Source organism: Puma concolor, chromosome A1 (assembly GCF_028749965.1).
Source record: "Puma concolor isolate L17-30 chromosome A1, mPumCon1.1.hap2, whole genome shotgun sequence".
In the NCBI taxonomy this organism is placed as follows: domain Eukaryota; kingdom Metazoa; phylum Chordata; class Mammalia; order Carnivora; family Felidae; genus Puma; species Puma concolor.
The window spans coordinates 27,966,489-27,991,023 of record NC_141667.1 but is presented as its reverse complement, the minus strand read 5'-3'; the positions used below and the strand labels follow the sequence as shown (position 1 = coordinate 27,991,023).

Sequence of the window (24,535 nt, the reverse complement as noted above, 5' to 3'; positions counted from 1 at the left end):
TCCTCCTAAATGCACGCACAAGGCAGTTAGTAAAAAAAAAAAAATGCCAGGAACAACAAAACCTCCCTCTTCAAATACCTCATTCTGCAGGAAGCTGCTCTAAACAATGAAAAAGGCTCCCTTCCCCCACCCCCAAGGTCCTCGTGGGACCCAGCAATTCCAAGTTTGAGCTGGCAGAGTCTTAAGAAATCCCCTCATTTAGGAGTTCTGGGGTCCCCTGCAAAGTGAACGTGACTTTTTTAAAGTATTATATATGTACTTTTTTTTTTTTTTTCCAGGGAAGACAGTTCCTAGTTTTCATCAGATCCTGCAAGGAGTTGTCACCCTTCAAAAGTGAAGACTATTGATCCAGGCTAAGTGCCTCATGTTTCAGAGGTAGCAGTGAAGCCACAGAGAAGTCAGGAAACTTGCCACCGGCCAAAAGCCTGCTTATGATGGAATTGACAATCAGACCAGTAGTTGAACGCTTTTCCCACTGCCCTGTAGCTTGAAAACTAAAACCCAAAAGCAGAATCCTGTGCTAAAACACGGTACAGACTTTATCTCTTTCACCCTTAAAACTGGAAAATTACAGAGTGTGGAACCTTTGCATTTAGGTCAAAAGGGCAAGAAAATCTGTATGCAAGTTCCCAACACGTAGCAAGCACGCTCTAAATGTAACTTCGAGCCTCACCTGACAAAGTGAGAACAGATGAACCTTAGCAGTACTGTCCATTTGGGCACGAAGGAAGAGCGGTCCCCTGTTTACCCTTGCTGGACATTATTTTTCAAAAGCCTTTCAAAGCCATCTCTGTTCCTCTATCGCCCTTATCATTCTGGACTAAACGGATTTGAAGCAACAAAGGGAAAAAAACCAAGCCACTGAATGGCTGTACTCCTCCTTCCTGGTGTCTTCATCACTGCCTCCAGAAGTTGTCCAGCGACTCTCTGGCTTCAAACATTGTTTACTTTCATTTTCGCTGCTGTCATTAAGCAGGGCCTTTGGATGAAGGGCACAAAAACCCAGTCATCAGAAAGCCCTTCGGTGACATTAATCTGGAGGCCACACCATTACTGCAGCCTCACCGTGGTCTCTTCCAACCTTCCTGGCCTGGGCAGGAGTGACTGAATGTGTGTTACCTTGGAAACCATACACGCTATAATTAGCCCTTGTTAATTGCCAAGTATTTAGCCACAGGCTGGGCTGGTACCTGAAAAGCAAAGTGCAAACTCCTGGACAGTGTTTCTCACCACTGGCTCCTCATTAATCTGAATCACAAGGACATGGGGACAATTTGCTAAAGGCCAAATCCTAGTCCACATCCTATGGAAACTGAACCTCAGGAAGCAGGGCTCAGGCATGTCCTTGGTTGAATCTTTTGTTCGGTAAGGTTTGAGAATCTTTTTTTTTTTTTTTATCTAGGCGGGTGGGGAACAAGCATGGGCTTGTACTTGTGAGAAGGGAAGGGGCAGAGAGAAAGGAAGAGAGAGAATCCCGAGCAGGCTCCACACCTGCAGTGCAGAACCCCAGGGTGGGACTCAAACCCACAAACCATGATATAAGGCCTGAGCCCTAGTTGGATGTTTAACCAACTGAGCCACCCAGGCACCCGGAGCTTTGAGAATCTTTTTTTTTGTTTTTTAATTTTTTTTTTAACGTTTATTTATTTTTGAGACAGAGAGAGACAGAGCATGAACAGGGGAGGGTCAGAGAGAGGGAGACACAGAATCTGAAACAGGCTCCAGGCTCTGAGCTGTCAGCACAGAGCCCGACGCAGGGCTCGAACTCACGGACCGTGAGATCATGACCTGAGCCGAAGTCGGACGCTTAACCGACCGAGCCACCCAGGCGCCCCGAGAATCTTGAAGTAAGGTAGATGAGGCAGGGAATACACTCATCAAAGTTATGCTGCATCATTTAACAACCCTTTTTTGTGTCAATGCAAACCACCTTTTGATGAATCCAAGTAGAAATAACGATAATCAGACATTCCCCAACTGCCACTGGCTCACAGTTCTCCCAAAAATGGCAGTCATCCTTTGAGTTCAATTCCTTCCACCTTTGGGTGAAGTGCTAATAACCAAGGAAAGAAGCCCAATCTATGCAAGAGGAAAGGGAGAAAGGGAAGACAAGGTTTGCAAAGGCCACAAACTGTGTAGCCCACCAAGGTGGAACCACCCAAAGCATTCCTTCAGTTCTGGAACACAATGTCTTAGGCAATGGTGGGTAAGACTATTATTTGAGCTCATTAAGTTTTTTGTGGGTGTTGTGCTTTTTCTTGTGTGTTTTTCTTTGACTTTTTTTTTTTTTTTAGCATGGCAATGAGAACATGCAAACTCTTATTTGAAGAGGATTAAGTAAATAAAGCACTTAATTCCAAAAATTCCCAGAGGCAGGCAGATATTAGCTGTGAAATGAATGTCTTCCTGGAGTCATGGGTCTGGGTGTGTGATAGCTGGGTGGTCCATAGGTACAACTTCCAGATGATAGAGATAGGGATCAAGGGTAAAGAGGTTCTGGAAGCCTACAGAATAGTAATTTTAGACACAGGAACTGTGGCTGGGGAGAGGGGGTAATGATAGTAATAGGTCACTGTCTTCCTGGTATTCACAAGAGGATCTAACATCTGGAAGTCATGACTAATGGTAGTAACCTGCCCCTGACAGGGTGGGGTTCTGTCTGCCCCAGCACCTTCTCTTTCCCAAGAAGACCCACAAGTAAATCAGGGACTTGCCTTCCTTGGGTCAGCTGGAATCTTACTGCTCCAATTCCCAAATCCAGACTTCCAAAGCTCAGATTGGGTTATAGCCTATCTTGAGCACAAGTGATATCTATCAGTAGATCTAGGCTACACTGATAGCCGTCCTTGGACAAGTCACTTAATCAAGACGACTTACTTCAAAAGGGCTGCAGTGAAGCTTAATTAACTGTGCACCAGCCTAATTTGGATAGTACAAAAAGGAGGCGACATGTGACACATATATGGGAAAAACTGTAAGTACTCCCATTTCAAGAATAAAGCACATCCCACTCACCAAGCAGAAATATTCATTTACTAACATTTGCTTGTCACTGGAACATGGCTCCCATTGCTATCACCAGTCATCAAAATCAAGTCAACTGATGAGGACGAACAGTGCAGGGACACACAGACTTACTACCTTCTCATCTGAGAGACTGCATCCAACAAACAGGCTTTATTAATCCATGTTCCCTTTAAAGCTCTCAATCAAAGCTTCACCGGAGGTACCTTTATCTGCTAATTCTAGCCTGAATCAAGAAACCTTGGTATGAGCCTATAGAGCTTTATTATGAATGTTAGACGTCTTTATTAAAAATAAGTCAGAACAAATATGGAGTTTCCTTTTGGGGAGATGAAGTCTTCTAAATCTGTTGTCATGATAACTCCATAACCTGTGAACATACCAAAACCATTCAATTATACACTTCAAGTGGGTTAACAGAAAAGACTGTGAGTTCTATCTCAACAAAGCACACCTTACTAATCTCCACTACCTTCTCCAATCCTTAGAGTTAGGAAAATTCCAGGTTAGAAATCTCTGGACTGAACTGAAAGAGAACTTCAAAGGAACAAGGGTTAACCAGCAATACCCATAACACTAAAATGTGGCTGCTCCTAGATGTTCTTTATTTAGCTATTTCTCTACCACAACCCACCCAACTGAAGTGGTCAGAAAGACGTTCCTCTATTTTCCAGCTACGTCTACTCCCACTCACTCCCACCCCCACATATGACCCAGGGATTATTTCATAAGGCGATGTTGCCAATTACATCAGCATAGGAGAGTCCTCTTGGAGCCCCAGCCAGTATTCTATTTCCATAATCACAAGTGAGACTCAGAAATCTGTAATTTTTTTTTAAACTCCTCGGGTGATTTGGATGCTCAACGAGATTGGGGAAACACTGTCCTAGACTCAGTGATATTATGCCTATAACTGACACTTTCATTAAAAAAATAAACTAGAGGGGCGCCTGGGTGGCTCAGTCTGTTAAGCATCTAATCTGACTTCGGCTCAGGTCATGATCTCACGATTTGTGAGTTCAAGCCCAGCGTCTGTACTGACAGCTCAGAGCCTGGAGCCTGCTTCGGAATCTGTGTCTCCCTTTCTCTCTGCTCCTTCCTCACTCACGCTCTGCCTCTCTCAAAAATAAATAGATGTTAAAAAAAATTTTTTTTTTAATAAACTGGAGACATTATACAAGTAGGTATGTGTTCACTGAATGTGTCTGAATCTTTCACAATACTGGGGTGTGCAGCAGGAGGGTGTGGAAGGGAGCCCTCTGTATTCGAAATCCTACAAGAGCAGCTAGCTGGCTACCCATGGCCACCAGGAGCAATATTAACTCGCAAAGGCAACTGGCAGCTGGACACACATGTATGTTTTCCTGGATCCCAAGAAAACATTCGCATCTAAGGCACCATACCATAGGGTTCAAGGGCAGTGGTTTAAAATTGTTCCCTCTGAATCACTGCAACATTAGAGAAGCAGAATAAATAACAATGTCGTGTGCCTAATTATTCCTCCCATCATGGAACGTGGAGATACTTCTATGAATCCTTAGCAACACTGCAACACTAATGCACACCCCAGATGGGCCTCAGGGGGTTTTCTGAGGAACACTGGGCTTAAAATCCCCAGCACTGAACAATGCGTTGAAACAAATGTAAGGAACTAAAAATACTTCTCTCCTGGCCAGCACCTACCTCTTCTCCCTTAAGTACTTGTTTCCTCAGACAATAATCTCTCTGCAACAAAGATGGAATTTTAACCAAAAGCTGTATAAACACTCAATTCTCTCAATCTGGCAAAACAAATACATTCTGCAAAAGGTCTCTCCAGATCAACTTTCCCAGTAAGTTGACGCTGACAACGCAGCACCTCATGCTATCCAAACTGCTCCTGGGGTTAGAAGCTGCAAGTCTCTGCCTGTGTCCAGGACTAGGTCACTATTTCTGGAATAAAGAACATCAAATGGGAACCAGAGGTCAGTAAGTCCTGTTCCCCTTCACCTGATTTTATCCACAGCTGACATGTTCTTATCTCAGTAAGATAGGATTTTAAACATACGTTTAGGTTATGAGAACTCTCAGCAGACACTATGGAGGACTCAAAACTGACCAAGGGTGCGACAGCTAATAATTAGGTGTCAAATACTGCAGGAATTCAAAGAGTGGAAATCTTAGAGGCCTGGGAAAAATCAGAGAAGTCTTTACTGCAGGGGTAGGGATGTAACTGGCCTTAAAGGAAACTCAGGATTTGGGCAACCTGATGAAGAAAGGCCATCTTGTCTAACCTTTCCCACAAGACGGGGCATGTCCACCTTAGATTTTCTAGGCAAAGGTCAGACACTGGTCTGATCTCTTTAAGCAGTCCTAGAAGCTTCTCTCAGGGAGTTGCGTAGGCATGGTGGGAATCATTGCATGGCTCCTTCCAAAGAAGGACCTTCCCCCAATCTCCACAAGCTCCGACCCTTTTACAACCTGGATGTGAGTGAGGGGTGCAAGAGTCCCATTACCAGTTTTCAGCAAATTTGAAAATGTGCATCTCAGGCTGCTTACTTATTTTAGGGTGGAGGGTTTTCCCAGTAGGATTTTCATTTTGCTTCCACTTGGACACTGGCCATCAGCATACAATCAGTAAATGTTTCGCAAATGTATGTGTGGAACAAAGACATAGGTTAGGCGCCCGACTAGCCAACAGACTTCACCTTTGACCTCAGCAAAGCTCTCTTTGGTCCCAAAGGCACTGGGTTAGCTGCACTGGAATCCGAGGAAAGGCAATATGATTAGATTTCACCATGTACATAAGAAAGCACTAAAGTAAAACAACCAACAACAACAACAAAAAAACCATTTGGTCAATGAAGTCTTACTAGGTTGCCCTTTTTTCTGTCCTGCCTGCCCTTTTCTCTGGATCACACTCCATATCCAGCACCTCCCCAGCCACATACTTGAGCTCAGCCATGAGAACCACCCATTTTGAATAAAGGAATGTAAGAGTCAACAGAGAGCAAGGACCATCAGGTAGAACCCTGGGGGCAAGTTCTCAGAATAGAGATTTTACCAGCCCCATAGGAGAGAGCTATGGGTCAGGCCAAGGAGTCCCCCCAGATCAACATGCCTGCTCTGTTACTTTGCGTGAGATTCTACCACTTCTAGTCAAGGAGCTTCTCAATAAGGAAAAAGTCCATCCCAAATGGGTCCAAGCCTTCAACTCTAACTTCATCCCAAACGGGTCCAAGCCTTCAACTCTAACTTCAGCAAGACTCTCTCTATAGTCAACACTCAAAGTTCACTATGGCTGAGCAAATGAATGGTGGAGGAATGAATGAATGCATGGGCACTAAGTGCTAAGTTGGAAACACAAAGATACAAAAGATATTTCATTCCAAAGCAAGTGGCCAGTATAAGATGCAGATTTTCAAAGGATTTAGCCAAAAAAAAAGAACTCTTGAAGCCCTTACATCTGGAGTCTAACAGGGTCAATGTGTGTGGCGACTGGAGAGTCTCTTTCTCTGGGATGAACTAGACACTGATCTCCCCCTACTGTGCCCACTCTACCCCCAGTTTTGGCACGGAAACCCTGGGGAGACCAGCAGCCCTGACAGCTAGAGGAAGCAGCGAGCCACCAGGAGAAAGTGAGGAAAGAGATCTTTTCTTTTAAATCATAGTTGAACTTTTTATTATTATTTAAGTTCAACATTCTAAGTTCTAAATTAAGGGTATTTAGCAGGGGCGAAGGGTGGGTGAAATGGGTGAAGGGGATCAAGAGGTCAAACCAGGGTCAAACTTCCAGTTCTAAAATAAGTTGTTGAGGACGTAAGGTACAGCATGGGGACTATAGTTAATAACATCGTGTTGCATATTTGAAAGTTGCTAAGAAAGTCCATCTTAAAAGTATTTTGTAACTACCCATGGTGAAGGGACATTAAAGAAAGCTGCTTTATGATTACATCTTAGGAGGCATATTTATTCAGCAAACCAGATACATATGAATAAATAAATGAATGAGCAAACAAGCAACTTTTACGGGGCATTAATTACCGGCTAGGTGCTTTCATATAGTATCCTTTCTTACGAACTAAGGTGCAGGTGTGTTAAATGATTACTCAGATGATAAGGAAGAGAAAGTTTAGGGGGGAAAAAAAGACAAAAGCAATAGTTTCATTTTGGCAGTGGATCCTTTCTAAAATACTCTAATATTTCACTTTTTTTCCCCCAAGAAAATAAATGACCACATTCTTTTTAAATTGTAAACGTCTTTCAGATAGCGTATCATAGTAATCATGTGATAAAACTCTCTTGAGAACATTAATCTCCTTCAATAAATTCACAACTTGCCTTTATCCAGAGGACGACACTTCTCTTGTGAAACAAATACATCATTCTTCCTTAAAAATAAAACCTGCCATCAACCAGAACCGATCTAGGTCCATGAATCAGTCGGGGCCAGCAGCACGGATACAAAAGTGGCCAGCGCTCTGGCAACATTACTATCTCGTCTGTCAAATCTGCTACTCACATGCTCCAATAAGCCTACCAAAGAAAAGCCCCAAGGTTACCTCATGCCCTAAATCCATCCAATTTAAAAAGCATGGGCTTAATCAAGACAAACTACTTCTGGAATACAAAAATCATCCTAAGACTAAGAAATTCCATGTGATTATCCCTCATGTTGAGACTATTTTTAGATCCCCAAAATGCCTTTCCAATTCTGCATTTTCTTGATCTTTGATGTTGATGTCAATAGCACCGTCTAAACATACTGCTGTGTTCATCTTTCCAGAAAAAAAAAAAAAAAAAAAAAAAGATGCCCCGCGCAGAGCTAATAATCAAGTCGAAATGGCAAGGCACGTGTGCCATGAACTTAAGCTTCTTCCTCCCAGTCTACTCCTTTGGCCTCACCCATCTTGAAACCCAAAAGACCCAATTGAGTTTAAAAATACAGATCCAGGGGGCGTCTGGGTGGCTCAGTCAGTTAAGTGTCTGGCTCTTGATTTTGGCTCCGGTCATGGTCTCTCTTTGGGGAGATCGAGCCCCACAGTGGGCTCTGTGCTGACCATGCAGAGCCTACTTGGGATTCTCTTTCTCTCCCTCTCGGCCTCTCTCCCACTCTCTTTCTCTCTCAAAATAAACTTATATATATATATATATATATATATATATATATATATATATATGTATACATTTTATATATATGTATATGTATATATATGTATATGTATATATATGTATATGTATATGTATGTATATGTATATGTATGTATATATATGTGTATATATATAATCTCCATCCAATACTCAAACATTACTGGTGAACATATAAAATGTGGAAAACAAAAAGCCACCATGGAAAGCAGTTTTTACGAAGCTAAATATATAAACTTACCATACAACCCAGCAATTCCACTCCTGCGGGATCTTGCCAAGAGAAATGAAAACATATGTCCACACAAAGATTTGTACACAAATGTTGATAGCAGTATTCATAATTGCAAAACAAGTGGAAACTACTGAAATAGCTATCAGCTAGGTAAACAAAGTATGGCATTCCAACACGAAGGAATAATACTATGGAGTACTAAAAAGGAACAAAGTATCAGTACATGTTGCACCATGGATGGAACTCAAAACCATCATGCTAAGTGATGGTCAGACATAGAAGACCACACATTATAAGATTCCATTTGTAGGACATGTCTAAAAAAGGCAAATTTATAGAGACCAAGTGGCTTAGTGGTTGCCTGGGGCTGGAAGTGGTAACAGATTGCAAATGGGCATGAGGGATCTTTTTGGGGTGAGGGAAAGGTTTTAAAACTGGATTCTGGTAATGGCTGTACAACAATAAGCTTCCAAAATTATTAAACTGTAGGTTAAAATTGGTAAATTTTATGAAATATACTCATGGGTCAATGAAGCCGGTTTTTTAACTATCAAATACATAAAGTGAAAAAGGGGGCCATCTGCCAAGTTAGGTAGTGAAAAATGTCTTTAGAGGAAGTGAGAGGGTAGGGTTCCATTTATGGTTATATTTAATTCTTGTTTTTATGCTAGAAAAACTTAATTGTCAAACATTGGCTTACCGCAGATTTCATCGGTTCTCTTACTTTCAAAATGGGGAGGACTTGGACTCCACATTCTGGAATGTTGGAAATGTCATTACAGAGATCACAATGGTTTTGTTTGGACTGTTCAATTTCTTTACCCATATATCCAGGGCCTCAAATACTTTTCAGAACAAGGGAAAAATATGTTAATAACTCAGATTCCATGTCTTAGGGCCCGGGAGCAGGACTAGAGGGTAGATGCAGAACACAAAAATTATTTCTGCTGCCCAACGGTCATGTTTGGACATTACTTGAACATCGTGCATTCAAAAAAGAATGTTCCTCATCTCGGTCCAACAGGGGTGGCGGGGGCTGCTCACTTGAAGGCAGGGCTCATTTCCTTTGACATAATGGGGTTACTTTGCATGCTGCAGTGCCCTGCCTTCTTCTGACAACCGCACCCCACCTCCTTTAAAAAAAAAAAAAAAAATCCCTCCAAGGTGTCACCCTCCTCCGACCTGGCTGTATTCTGACCATGGGTGCTCCCTGAGAGATGGGAATGTGTCTTCAGCAAGGCTACTAGGAGATTCTCCCTGGGATTTCAGGAGGAGGGTAGAGGTAGGGGACAGGGGAGGGAGAGAAGAGGGAGGAAAAGGAAGGGAGACAGGAAGGGAATGAAAGGGGGTGACAGAGAAGGAGGGAGAGACCTTCCTCTCTGGTGGAGAAATGGGAAAGCATGGGCCTGGCAGCAGCCCCAGCTGGGTACAGAGAGCTGGTTTGAGAAAAGAACCAAAAAGGGCCCTGGGTCCAGGGATCCCTGAGGGCCTGAAGGGGCTTCTACCCTTTGAGCACAGGATTTGGGGTCACATGAGTCAGGACACTCTCCTTGTAGCCCAAGCTGGGTGTCTGTCAAAGAGACAAATCCTCATAGTGGATCTTGCTCAGGCTGTCATCTCGGATGCCACAGTAAAAGAGGACCTAGAACTTCAACATTTCTGTCTGATCACCTCCTTTCTGAAGTCAGGAGCTAAATTCACTTCAGGGACCTCCAGAAGCGAAATACACACTCTTTGGAGTCAAACTGGGCTGAACACAACAGATGACCTACAATGTCCCCTGTTGAACCCACAGGTAAGGAAGAGCAATTTTATCATTCATTCCTTTGGCTATCAGCTGCTCCCTGGTGTATTCTGCCCCAGGCAGCAGGCCCTGGCCCACCCCTACCCCATGTACTCCATGCTGTATTCACCTCCAACACTGCAATCACCCCAGAAGACCTCTGCAGCAGGCCCAGCCTGGGTCTTTGGGCTATTTCCATTCCGAAAGGCTGTGCTGCTCTTTGATTCTTCTACAGGAACCAGCCAACAATGAAAAGAATCACAATTAACTGGACACAAATAGCATTAGACTATTTTAAAACCCTCATGAAATAAAAAGCCACCGTAACTGCTGGGTCCAAGAGGGACCCCGTGCTGCCAATGAGGTGCACCTGACCTCCTCTGCTCCACGGGGGACCTGGCCACACAGAGCTGAGGGGGACTGGGGAGGGAGACCGGGAAGCTGCTCGGAGCTGAGGCTAAGGAGGAATAAGGAAAACCTTGAGGATAGGTGGGAACAAGGGGAAAGGAGCAGGGCGCTGGGGCGGCTCAGCTGGACCAGGAGGCCTCGGGGCGCAAGGATAATCCTCCAGGCAGTTAATCCTTGAATATCGCTGAAGATGGGATATGCAAACATGCTGCCAATCACCCCAATTTATTCTAAACAAGACACCTGGAAGAGAAGCCTAATGGGGTGGCTCAATCTAGGCACCATACCCCAGGGGCTATGCGAGCCTGGATCTGCCACACCCCTGCCCTGGCAGTGTGCAAGAAGAGCCTCTCAGCCTTTTCCCATTAGAAGCCCCAGCCTGTTCCGTGCCTGTGCCAGATGGGGGCCCTAGAACCACCTGCCTAGTGAAGACAAACTATTAACTGAATGCGAAACCCTGGCCCTTCTATCAATTTCCGACCACTTTCTGTGTTTAGGGATAAGAAGCAAACAGCTTTCACATGAAAGATGGGAACACTTCCATTAACGGTAACAAAGATGAAACATTTTTCCCCCCACGCCCCAGACATCCACAGACCAACATGCCTTATATGTGACACCAGGAGGGTTTACAGGGTAAAAATATCACGGCTAGGCAAGAACTTGTAATTTAAGGAGAAAAAGAAGAAACCTATACTGTTTTATTTATTCTTAGGCACTGAATCCCAACTACTGGCCAAGTACATAGGGGTAGAAATGTGGCTCATACACCATCCTGCCTACAAGAGGGGAAAAAAATAAATAAAAAAATAAATAAAGGTCTATGTAGATCAATGCACTTGCACAGAAGCACAGACATACAGATTTGTACATCCAACACAAAATATCCATTATAGCACATGTAATCAGTTTTTGATTTACCTCTAAAGAAATGCTGAAAGCTAAGGGCAAAATCCCAGATAACTGGGTAAAGACACAGGGAAGCTGAAATGTGTTTACTGAAGGCATTCCAGGTGTCAGGCGTGCTAAGGTCACAGGATCCACAAAATGACATATTGTTAGATCAGTGCTGTCCAATACATGTGACTACCGAGCATCTGAAATGTGACTAGTGCACACTGGTGTGCCCTGTAAGTGGAAAACACACAACACATTTCAAGGACTCACTAGGAAAAACAAATGTCAACTATATCATCAGTAAGTTTTACACTGAATGCATATTGATAACATTCTGGACACACCAGGTCAAATAAAATATATCATTACAATTAATTTCATTTGCTTCCTTTGCTACTAGAAAACTCAAAATGACCTACGTGGCTTGTATTTGTGGCTCGCTTATGTTTCTGTTGGGTAGCGAGGACTGAAGATTTTCCCTTCAAAAGACTGCGATGGCACATCCACTCAGTGACAGCAGCACCTTATTACTACTACTAAGGCAGGCAGAAAATTAAGCAGAAAATGTCTATGTTACCATGTCACGTTTAAGGTGCACTTAATACCATAAACTCTTACAACTCAGGTCTGGCCAATACTCCAAGTTCATGATAAAGAATGCTGTACATTAAGGGGCGCCTGGGTGGCGCAGTCGGTTAAGCGTCCGACTTTAGCCAGGTCACGATCTCGCGGTCCGTGAGTTCGAGCCCCGCGTCAGGCTCTGGGCTGATGGCTCAGAGCCTGGAGCCTGTTTCCGATTCTGTGTCTCCCTCTCTCTCTGCCCCTCCCCCGTTCATGCTCTGTCTCTCTCTGTCCCCAAAATAAATAAACGTTGAAAAAAAAAATTAAAAAAAAAAAAAAAAAAAAAAAAAGAATGCTGTACATTAAAAGATTCACTCTGTCACATGCAGGAGAAAGAAAGATGGTCCAACTGCTTCACTTCACTCCAGACTGCCGGACCTCTGCACACACAACTGGTACTCTGTTCCATGCAGTTCAGAACATAGATTTTTGTCTAGCAACAGCTGGACGATTTTCCAAAGCCTTCCATAGGGAATTTCACTTCCTCATCAGTTTGTTCTAAGTGCCACTGACTTCACTTTCACCGCAATCCAGGTTCTGTGCCTGGATTAGGACCGAAACAGCACGAGTTGTCTTGTGGAACTTGAGGAACTTGTTGATGCAATTTGTTAGAACAGCGGCAGGTAGAACCATAATGGCCAGTCTACCAGCACTTCTTTCAGGGTAGGTGATAAAGGGGCACCTGGATGGCTCAGCTGGTTAAGCGTCTGACTTCGGCTCAGGTCATGATCTCACAGTTCAGGAGTTCGAGCCCAGCATCTGGCTCTGTGTTGACAGCTCAGAGCCTGGAGGTTGCTTCCAATTCTGTCTCTCTCTCTCTCTCTCTCTCTCTCTCTCTCTCTGCCCACCCGCCCCCCACGCTTGTCTCTCTCTCAAAAATAAACAAACATTTAAAAACAAATTAAAGGTAGGTTGATAAAGAACATGATTAACATTAGCAATTACAGTAACAGCCACAATAGTGGTCATTTACTTAAAATGATTACCTTGTAAAATTTTATTTTACTTTGCAAAAAAATGTTTTTTGACTAATTATAAATGAGTATTTTCTCATTTAATGCTTTTACCACTTTGGAATTAGATGCTGTCATCAGATTAGGAAACTGCCATCCAGAAAGTTGATTTTGCCAAAGTGGCACAGTTTATAAATGAAGGAAGTTGGATTTAAACTCAGCTTCCAGGCCCAAAGCAGGTCACTGGGCTGCATATGAAATGCAGCACTAATAATAATTGTCAAACAACAACAACAACAAAGTCTGGCCAACAGACCAACCTTTTTACTACTTAAAAAAAAAAAAATAGTTGCCTCTAAAGATGGAACAGTGCTCAGATCTGCTGCTGCCACATACGGAGCTCCTTCTAAGAAGTCTGAGTGGAGCAACTTGAAAAAGGCATTCTTCTGGCTGTTTGCCCTCACTCACACACCCCTGCCTCATTCCAAGGGAGGGTAGCATTTTTACTTCTTTGTCTTCTTCATTTGCAGAGCATATGTGTGACAAGAAAATTTAAGGAACTCACCAAAAATCCCTTTTCCATATAGCTTTGCTAAAGATACCAAGTCAGTAACAGTGAAAATGTAAAGACGATTACAGACCAGTGATGTGGCTATCTTTATACTCCACTGAGCTGGGAAACTACAGATTTGGGTGGAGGTTTCCACGTTTTGGTAACAATTTGAAAAAGCAGAACTTCTAGATACTTAGACGCGTCCTTGTGATTACAGCATTTCTGCTCCTTAAGAAATTATTCTAATATCCTGTGTAACAGCTCTTGCCAAGGTATAAAAAATGAAATATTACAATTCTTCAGAATTAAAAGCACCAAGAGTATAATCAAAGTGGAATCCTAGGGGCGCCTGGGTGGCTCAGTCGGTTGGGCGTCCGACTTCGGCTCGGGTCATGATCTCGCGGTCTGTGAGTTCGAGCCCCACATCGGGCTCTGGGCTGACAGCTCAGAGCCTGGAGCCTGTTTCGGATTCTGTGTCTCCCTCTCTCTCCGACCCTCCCCTGCACATGCTCTGTCTCTGTCTCAAAAATAAATAAAACGTTAAAAAAAAAATTAAAAAAAAAAAGTGGAATCCTAAAACACATCGCCCGACCAGACAGGAATGGGGCAGAGAGTACAGGTGTTATTTGTTATTTGAAGCACCCGCAACCCCTGGCAGGCGGCCACCCGAGCCTGAAGCAGATATCACCAGGATAGGGTGAGCCACTCTTTCTGTTTTCCCTTGCCACCTTGGATATAAACACCCGCTTGCCAGGTAGTGAGAATAAAATGCGCTTTGTTCCAAGGGGTATGCACTTAAAATAATCAGGAGCGGTTTTAATTTTTTTTTTTTCAACGTTTATTTATTTTTGGGACAGAGAGAGACAGAGCATGAATGGGGGAGGGGCAGAGAGAGAGGGAGACACAGAATCGGAAACAGGCTCCAGGCTCTGAGCCATCAGCCCAGAGCCCGACGCGGGGCTCGAACTCACGGACCGCGAGATCGTGACCTGGCTGAAGTCGGAAGCTTAACCGACTGCGCCACCCAGGCGCCCCAAGGAGCGGTTTTAAAGAAGAGGAAGAAAGCAAGCTTGTTGCCAAACAAGACACTAACAGCAACACAGCCATCAACAGATTGGCCCCGAGACAGGCAAGGAGAGGAGTCATTTTGAGGAAATCTCTTTCTGGCTTTCGGAGGCTCTGGAGGAAAATAATAGAGAAAGTAAACAAACGGCACTCGAAACATGGCATAAAGTGGTATAACACAGAAAGAAACTAATTAGAGGATTTGGTCAAGATTGCTGAATGGGGGTATACATAAGGTTAGTGGCAGAAAGGAGTTTCTTCTTAAAAGATCTCCTAGGAAATCCTGAACGGTATACAGGATTGATCATAGTTTCTCTGCCTATATTTTAAATAGTTTTTCCCAACTTACAAAAAGCTCACTGGAAGGAAATGTGAAACTTTTGTTTAATCAGGAGAGACACAGAATATAGCTTCACCTCTTCCCCACACGCCCTTCTCCAATCTAAGTCCACAAATACAAAGATCAAGAAGGTTCTGAGAGCATTCGAAGCATTGCCCCCATCGTAAATGTGGATTGGGTGGCCCTGAAAGAAGATTCAACTGGAGAGAATGGCTGCTCACCACCACCCAGCCCTGCGTGAGGATCTCCTGACGAGGCTGACCCAGGACCTCAGGGCCCCTTCGATGCTTCCTAGGGCCCCAGCATATGTTTATGCCCAGGCCCTAGCTTGCATTTTAATTTTGGCTGCCTTCTACGGAAGGAAAAGGCAACCCACCGTCCATAAAGTTTGGCTCACAAGTTCCCACATCCTCTGGGCAGCCGGGAAGAGACCACGCCAAGCAGTGAAGTGACTACCGGTCATAATCATCCAGGGCAAGTTAGTGCTCTCCATTTTTGAAAAATGATCAATCGCCAACATGTCAACTTTCATAGGAGGAGATGGTCAAGTTAAATGAGCAGTCTTGTCCAATTAAGAGACTCAGCACAGAAGTTAACTCACTGGAAAAGCTTGACAAATATTTGTTCATGTGATTCTTGCTCAGCAGTATGCTAAGGGACTGGGTTCTGGTACCTTCTGACCTTCATGTCCCTGCTCAATGCCATCTGCCTCCCGGGATTCCCACCGGAATCCAACCCAGCTTGTCCAAGTCTACACCAGTCTTCTTCATGGGCATCAAGTAATTAGCTACATATAGGACTCCTAAGGTCACAGTCTACATCACAGAGACAAAAGTACAACATTTAGGGGGCGCCTGGGTGGCTCAGTCGGTTAAGCGTCCGACTTCAGCTCAGGTCACGATCTCGCAGTCCGTGAGTTCGAGCCCCGCGTCGGGCTCTGGGCTGATGGCTCAGAGCCTGGAGCCTGCTTCCGATTCTGTGTCTCCCTCTCTCTCTCTCCCCCGTTCATGCTGTGTCTCTCTCTGTCTCAAAAATAAATAAACGTTAAAAAAAAATTAAAAAAAAAAAAGTACAACATTTAGAAGCCCTGTGCTACGAGCAGCCAGAATGGAGGTTCATCTGGCTCTGCCTCTTAATGTGCCACCTTCTAAGGGGTCATTTCACTTCCCCAGGCCCCAATCCAGCTGTGAAAGGAGTTCTCCCACCACTTTATCCCAACCATAGTCTGCCCTGTACTATAGTGGACTGCAAATGGGTTAACCTGGTTAAAACTGTAAGCCCCTTGAAGGCAGGTATCATCCTTCACGTACGAATCTTCTAACACTCAGTGATTCTATCAACATGGACTGCTCACAGTCCATGTGACAATGAGGAAGACCAGCCTGGACCTCCAAAAGCCGACAGCCAGGAGCACAGTGCCTGGTGCACCGAAGGAGCTCAATTCAATTAAACTGACTCATAGAGGCTGCATCGCTTGCCCTGTAACAGGCAGGTATGTTATCCCCTTTGGCCCGATTTTGACTAAAGAGACCGATGATGTCACCTAAGGTGAACAGTGACAGAATAAGCTCCCTGCATGGGGCTAACAATGGCAGTATCTGCTCCAGTGTCTGCTACCTCCCACAGAAGGACGACTCTCTGGGAGCACAGGCAGCCAGCTGAGGGTCAGCTCCCTGTCTTCCTCAGGTTTTCTGGAGGAAGCCCCATCAGGCTGGGAGGCCAAGATGAGCAGACAGACAGTGTGTTGGGAACATTTCCTCCACTGGACTGAGCAAAGATTTATCCCGTGAGCTGGGGAGTAGCATTAGGTGTGGCCCAGGGACATCTTAGTTCCATACTGCCACAGCAAGGGAGGGAGGTGCTGTCCCCGGAAAGCAGAAGACCATCCAGACCCAACACTAGACCAAGAAATAGGTGGTCCTTGGGGTGAGAAACTCAAGACCCTCCTTAGAATTCATCAGAGCTCTGTGATATAGTCAGACTACTGATCCACTCATTACTTCTGAATAGCATTTTATTGCATCCAGTCCAAACAGTTCCTAAAAATGGTCAGTGGCATGTCAACTGGTCGGCATAGCAACCAGTGACTGGTTTTCCGACTGAAGGTGTAATTCTTTCCACTCACGTATGACAGGTTATCAGGTCTGGGGATAGTGGCACATGATAGAAAATAAACCCTTGTAATTATACTCTTGATCCCTAAGAGGTAGCTGTTAAAGGTAAACAGCACAAATTCGATAGTGGTTTTCTAGGTGCTTTCAACAGATCTTGAGATTTTTGCTTTTTTTTTTTAAGTTTATTTTGAGAGAAAGAGGAGAGAGCACAAGTGGGGGAGGAGCAGAGAGAGAGAGGAAGAGAGAGAGGAAGAGAGAGAGGAAGAGAGAGAGGAAGAGAGAGAGGAAGAGAGAGAGGAAGAGAGAGAGGAAGAGAGAGAGGAAGAGAGAGAGGAAGAGAGAGAGGAAGAGAGAGAGGAAGAGAGAGAGAATCCCAAGCAGGCTCTGCCTGGTCAGCTCAGAGCCCAACGTGGGGCTTGAACCCACAACCACGAGATCACAACCTGAGCCAAAGTCGGATGCTTAACCAACTGAGCCACCCGGGGGCCCTTAGATCTTGGGCTCTTAATCTGGGGAGTCCAAAGAGGTTCATAAATGTACTTAATGCAGGGAGTTCCATGCTCTTGAGACCGACAAAGATTATGAATGTACAACATCCCTGTATATAGGTGAAACTCTCCCTAGGAAAAATGGTCCAAAAGCTGTATCAGATTTGCAAATGTGTACAGAACATTTAGATATCACTGCTAAGTGGCCTTTTCTCGTTTGCAAAGTGGACTCCTCTTGGAGGAAAACATTTTCCTCTGTGCCGCCCTAGAGCAAAGGGAAGCTGTTCAGCCTTACATTCATTACCAGCACACTCTGCCAGAGTTCCTTTTTCTGGCTGACTTTCCATCACTGCCACCAACAAAAGAACTGGACAGATGTAGTGAACAGTCTCATAGATGCTGCTGTGGCTGTTTTGTAGTCATTTACACTTTGAGAAGAAAAAAACAGGGGCATGTCAGCAGCTCAGTCAGTTAAGCATCACACTCTTGATTTCAGCTCGAGTCATGACTCACAGTTCCTGAGTTCAAGCCCCGCATCGGACTCCACATGCACACTGAGCCTGCTTGGGATTCTCTCTCTCCCTCTCCGCCTCTCCCCCACACAATCTTTCAAAATAAATAAACTTAAAGGACATTATTATAAAAAAAAAATTCCAGATTTAGCAAACCAAACTCATCTAGAAATCATAAAGAAAAAAGCAAAGAGAAGACCAATTTTGTTGTTACAAATCGCCATGCCTAACAGGGATAAGAAAAGTTGAGTTGCGGTATAAAAAAATATAATGATTGTGAGGGAAAATTGATAAGTAGAGGATGAATTGCTTATGTTAGCTTACCTGATAATAAACTTTGGTGTTCAGCAAATATCAATCTAAGGAGAAAATAAAAATAGTCTATGTTTTCTCCCACTGTACAAGTAAACTTCTTAGACTACAACCAACTTTTCTCACAAGCAGATTCTGTGGTGACGAATGGTCATGGTATTTACATAGCAAACCAATGTATATCCAGTGAGCACCATTCACTACAGAAGAAATTGGACTAGACAGCAGGTGAGGTTAGAGGAGGTGACCCACCACACATAACCCACTAGAATAGCAGTCAAAACACAATGCACAGACTTTTCTGAACGGTGGACATGTTTCTTGAACACAGGGGAGAAAACAAAGGCTTAGAGAGGTAAAATGACTTTGTGTGGGGAGAAAGGAGACCTGCATCTTCTGAACCTCAACCTGCATTTTGCTATCTCCACTCCTCTTCCCTACCTTTTGATTATTAAATTCTAGACTAGGACAGCTAAATATCTGATGACCTCCATGAAAGGCTTTATGCACACCTGTGCATGTGTGTGTGTGTGTGTGTGCGCGCGTGTGTGTGTAATTCAGTAAATGTTAATCACCTACTATGTGACAGATATGCTACTGGACACATGGAATATAAAACTGAAGAATGAGGCAGACTTCTTCATTCAAATAGAGTTTGTTTTAAAATACATGGTTAAGTCTATAAAGTTACTTATTAAAATACTAAATTTACTGATACCGATCAGTGAGTCTGATGTTGAAGACTAGTTTTTTGTTCACTGTAGATGGCTGGAGTTGGGAAACTGATGGTTGATTAACAATCCTCTTGTGGGGCGCCTAGGTGGCTCAGTTGGTTAAGAGACTTTGGCTCAGGTCATGATCTCCTGGTTCGGGAGTTCAAGCCCCGCGTCGGGTTCTGTGCTGACAGCTCAGAGCCTGGAGCCTGCTTCAGATTCTGTCTCCATCTCTCTGCCCCTCCTCTGCTCATGCTCTGGCTCTCTCTCAAAAATAAACACTACAAAAAATTAAAACAAAAACACAACCCTTCTCCTTCATTAAACCACCTACACTTTTCAGCTCATGGGTAGTAACCCAAAAGGAAGAAATTTCTAAATCATGTAGCATCTTGAGACTCATCAAATTATTGTATGCTTACAGTTTTCAGCTTGAAGTGTAACCCTATCTGGGTCCATAATAAACTGATTTCTTCCAGTATCATTTTATTACAGAGGATACAATGGTTGTACTTCGATACACTAGTTATTTTTTTGTAAAGGATACCATCAGTATCATATACCCATATAGTTAACAGGAAAAAAAACAACCCTAGACTCCTTTTCTCTATCACCCACTTAAAATACACCCAAGAGGCCTTTGATATATTTAGTTTTGTTTTGTCAACTCCTATATTCATCATGCAAGGTAGAGAAAATTCAGTTGGCTTCTAGCAAAATAAAGCACGACACTAGAACAGTGAATGTTTTTAATAAAATTAAGGATTTAATGATGTGACAATTTTAAAAGTATTTCTAGGTACCCTACTATATATTGGTTGCTTTTGGATCTTCAGATTAAGGTCATCTCCCTCCCCCCCAACAAAAATTCACCATGAATGTAGTTAGCGATGATGAGTATACCCTCCGCAAACAATTCAGAGAAACACACCTTCTATTCTTGGAAATTCAGTGTAGTTGGCATTGAGACCATTCCTGGGCTGTCTGTACAGATGCTGTGTGGATAGGAGAGTCACTCTTCCACATTTAAAATGTTGGAAAGCTAAGTTATCAAGAAAAGCAAAGATGGGTGTGCTTCCAAATGTTACTTACGTTTTCATCTGAATTCAGGTTTAGGCAAATGTTGGCAGAAAAAAATAGGAAGACAAGTACTCTGTAGGATAAATCACACAGATTTAAATAGAGTACTTTGTTTCTAAGATGTATATATTTTTTTTATCTTAGGACATCTTGGGGGACTCAGTTACAGCTGTGGAACCACCAGCACCATTAAGGATATCCACAATGTACTAAAAGAGAAATTCTAAGTAGAAAAACCTACAAAGAGCATTATATCCATTCATCCAAACATTTGAGTACCTACTATTTGTCAACACTGCTCTAGGCACTAAGGATACAGCAGCAACAAAAGACACAAGATCTGTGCCTTTGCAGAGCTTGTGTTCTCCTAATGAGACGAATATGTACCAAAATATATGGCAAGCTAGGTGTTAAGAGCCATGGAGAAAAAAAAAAAAAGACAGAAGAGGGGCAGGGCATGCTGGGAGCTGATGTGACACACACCTGAGTGAAGACCTGGGGTACTGAAGGGCACAGCCACGGAGAGGATCTAGAAGGGTGGTCTAGACAGTGGGACAGCAAATGCGAGCGCTGAGGCAGGAATGTGCCTGGCAATTTGGAGGGATAATGAGGAAGCCCAAGTGTTTAAATGCCTTAAATTGCTTCCAGATTAAGGGGTTACAATTTGGGGCAAAATGTCAACACATTTTCATAAACTCTTAGAGCAAGAACATGCCTTTGCAAATGCTTGCTAAAACTACTTAATCTTACCAAGCTTGAAGAAATGAGGAAGAGAAGCTTGAGTGGGTAATCCAAGGTTACACCACTGGTGACGCCTGAGAAAAGCCTTTGGAACAAGTATCCCAAACTCAGCACCACAGTCTGTCTCAGACTTCAACTTTATAATTAAGAGGCTCTGTTCCTCCTCAAAAAAATGAAATTATAAAAAACAAAATAATCCAACTAAGAATCTTAGAGCTGAAAATAGATCAAATTCACTTTTTTTCACTCAACAGATAAGAGAGACCCTATGTACACCCTAAATTTTTGGTGAGGAATGAAATAATAAATGCAGCATTACCTAGACCCGATCTCCCAGCAATTCATGGGATAGGTGTAGAACAGAAACCGGTCTCTAATAGCTTATAATAGCACTGTTCGTTATACTTAAAAAAAAAAAAAAAAAAAAAAAAAAAAAAAAAAAAAATGGAAACAGATCAACTGCCCTTAGTAGAAAAAGTGTAACGGTGAAAAATTGTAAACATTCTAATTTTCTCTTTGCAAGGGATTAGTGTACTACCATTTATTTCTATGCTGGAATTCTCTGTAGCAGCTCAATAAGAGTTACATGGACCTCAACACATAATGACATTTAAAAATGCAAGGGGTGTGTACATAGACTTATGCCATTTATGTAAAATATTAAATACACAAGCTCACAGATATTGCTTATGGACATATAATATACAGAAATACCAAAACGTGCTTGGAAACTACGAATCTAACTTCACTTTAGTGGTCACCCGAAGACGGAGGAAGTGGAGGAAGAGTGGATAAAACACTTCAGTTGCAGTTTTATTGGCGGCGATATGAAACAAATAATGGACATATTAGCAACTTTTAAACATAAGTAGTGGCCATTTTTTATGTGTGAAATATTTCCTACTTAGTTTTATATTGAAAGGAAAAAAGAAGAGAGACAAAGCTCCTCCATCATATTCCATTAACTACAAGCCAAGTTTCCTTAACCTCCAAACCTCAGTTTCTTCACCTTTAAGATGTCAGTGACACTAAGTGTGCCTGCCTCAAAGAGGATTTGGGAAGCGGTGGCCTGGAGACAGTGCTTCAACGTCAGGGGCACAATCATGCCCCTATTTAGTCTCCATGGCCCAGCACCCACTCTTTCTATTCAATTTCACAAATAGCAATAAGATTTTTCACAACAGGGTTACAACCACCATCACCAACCCCCCAAAAAAAGAGTCATAAAACAAGTCTAAGGTGATAGACTTATTCATTAATAAATTCATTAATTTCATTAATTAATTTAATTAATTCATTAATAAATTCATTAATAAATTAATGAATGAATGAGTTAATGAAGCATCTCAAAGAATGGAGAGGAAAAAACCTGGGATCTCCCAGCACAGGACCACCTTTCCCAATGCAACTGTTATGCAAACATTGGTTGAAAATTATAAGAACTGGATAAGTTTTCTCACATTAAAGTCTACTATCTTACAAAAGGCCATGGAGGAAAAAAATGACACTGGTTAGGCATCGTTAAGAAAAGATGATCAGATGACATCCACCAGTAATAAAACTCCCAGCCACACCTGTGAACAGGTGGGGGCCAGGGCAACCAAAATCCTCCCTGTGATGCACTTGCCCTTCTCCAACTTTGTGCAAACCACAAGGTGAGGCCCTGAGAGCAGCATCTGCTGAGTCCTACTGATGGACAGACCAGTTCCTCCCCCTGCCAGGCCCTTACAGTCTTGAGATCACATTCTCCAGAGAACTGACAACGTCCGCATCCCAGCCAGCTTAGCATTCTCCTCTCGAGGAAGGAGAGCCGAGACCCTGCCAAATCACCTGGGAACCTGCGGCCACGGGAAGCTGCTGGTCTTGGTGGGCGGCCTTGAGCCCCCAGATATGCCCGGACCATTGGAAATAAAGTTGCGCCGACTGGGTTCCCTGGAGAAGCGCAAGCCTGGACAGACAGCCCAGGCCCCAGCCCCTGGGAGGTCACTTATAACTTCTCCACTTCACACTGGGCTCCATCCATTCAGTCTGCTGCCTCCCCGGGCTCCGGGACCCCACCCCCACCCCACAAAAGGGGAGAGGTCCACACGAAAAGGAGAGCGTGAACCAGAAGGCAGCAGACGAACCCTAAAAACTGCAGAAACTTAAGCGCGGACACAAACCTGCTCAAGCCCGCAGCCATGGGAAGGCAGGTTAGAGTGGGTACCCACCCACCTGGGCAGAGGTGGGGACAGATGGCGGGCGAGCGCCTCTCGCCCGAAGTCCCAGCTGCCGCCCCGTGTGCGCCCGAACTCCAGCATCCCGCCTCCCGGCCCTCCTAGAAGCTGAGGCGGGGAAAAGGACACGAGGAGCGAGGGGCTCTAGCAGGCCCGGTGTAGCTTCGCCTGCACCCCTGGGCCAGCCAAAGGGCTCCCTAGAGTCAGAAAAGGAACAATAGCGGAGCCTCGGTCGCCGGAGCCATCCAGAATCTCCCTCTTGCACCTTCCTCCCACCCAGCTCCTCCAAGTTCAGCGCCGGTTCAGAACCGAGCTCCAGTTCAGAACCGAGGCGGGTCGAGCCCAGAAGCTAGGACCCGGGGGGTGGGGGAGGGTGGGGGCTCCGGGCCGCCAGGCAGGTGGGACAGGGTGCCGACTCGCCGCTCCCCCCAGGACGCCCTGCAGGGCTGGCCATTCATTCTCGCCCGCGCTCCCTCTGCCCGCCCAGCCCCGCGCCTCGCCGATGCCGGCCTGCGAGGGGCGGTGGGGGGCAGGCAGCAGCAAAGCCCGCTCCCAACTTGGCCCGGTCCCCCCGCTCACTCGGATCCCCACATCCTCCTCTCCCTCTGCAGACAGCGGGCGGCCGGCGGCAGACAAGGGAGTGGTGGCGGGACCCTCGCTGCCACCCCGCTAAGCCTCTCCACCGGGCGCGCCGTCCCTCGCCGGAGCCCCAGAAACAAAGGCGGGGCCGCGAGCCGGCTCCCCGCTCCGGGAAGAGCCTCCCGACTCGCGGCGCCGCGCACTCACCCCATCCAGGCGGCGGCGGCAGCTCCCGGGCCGCGCTGGCTGCGCCACTCGGCCCGCCGCTTCCCCAGGAAAACGCGGCCGCCGGGCTCGCTTCCTGCTCTGCTTCCTGCGCCTCGGTCCCTCCTCCTCCCCCGCTGCGGGGGTCAGTGGGCGCCACGGCTCCCGGGCTGGGCCGGCGGGGCTGGGGCAGCGGCAGCACCACCACGTGGCCGCCCGGCGCCGGCCCCCGCCGACCTGGATCCAGCGGGAGCGAGAAGGGAGGTGCTCGCCTCTCCCCTCCCCTTCCACCCCGCTTGGCCCCAAATTCCGCGAGTCAGGTGACCCGGCGCCGCGCTGCGGCCGGGACCCGCGGGGGGTGCTGCGGGCGTTCCCTGCGGACTTTTCGTTTTCCCGGGATCGTGGACCCTTCACCGCGGACGTGTCCCAGCAGCATCACCGTCACCTGAACTTACTGGGAAACACCCGTGCTCGCACCCCCGGTTTGGGACGCGTGAGATCCCGAATAGTATTCATTTCTGGCCAACCTCCAAAGTCGTCTGTGGTCGTGGGGCTGTGCCAAAAGTCACC

General features: G+C 45.1%; 1 protein-coding gene across 2 annotated transcripts in view; it reads right to left on the bottom strand.

Moving 5' to 3' along the window:
* The window catches only part of RAI14 (retinoic acid induced 14), a 144,501-nt gene extending 120,396 nt beyond the window's left edge, over positions 1-24,105 (bottom strand). The window contains exon 1 of one of the 2 annotated variants that reach the window (XM_086676776.1): positions 23,969-24,105. The gene's annotated coding sequence lies outside the window, so the exon portion shown is untranslated. Of the gene's footprint in view, positions 1-9,086; positions 9,144-23,968 lie in introns of those variants that run through there. The other variant, XM_086676782.1, reaches the window with a different exon arrangement.
* Between the last annotated feature and the right edge of the window lie 430 nt (positions 24,106-24,535).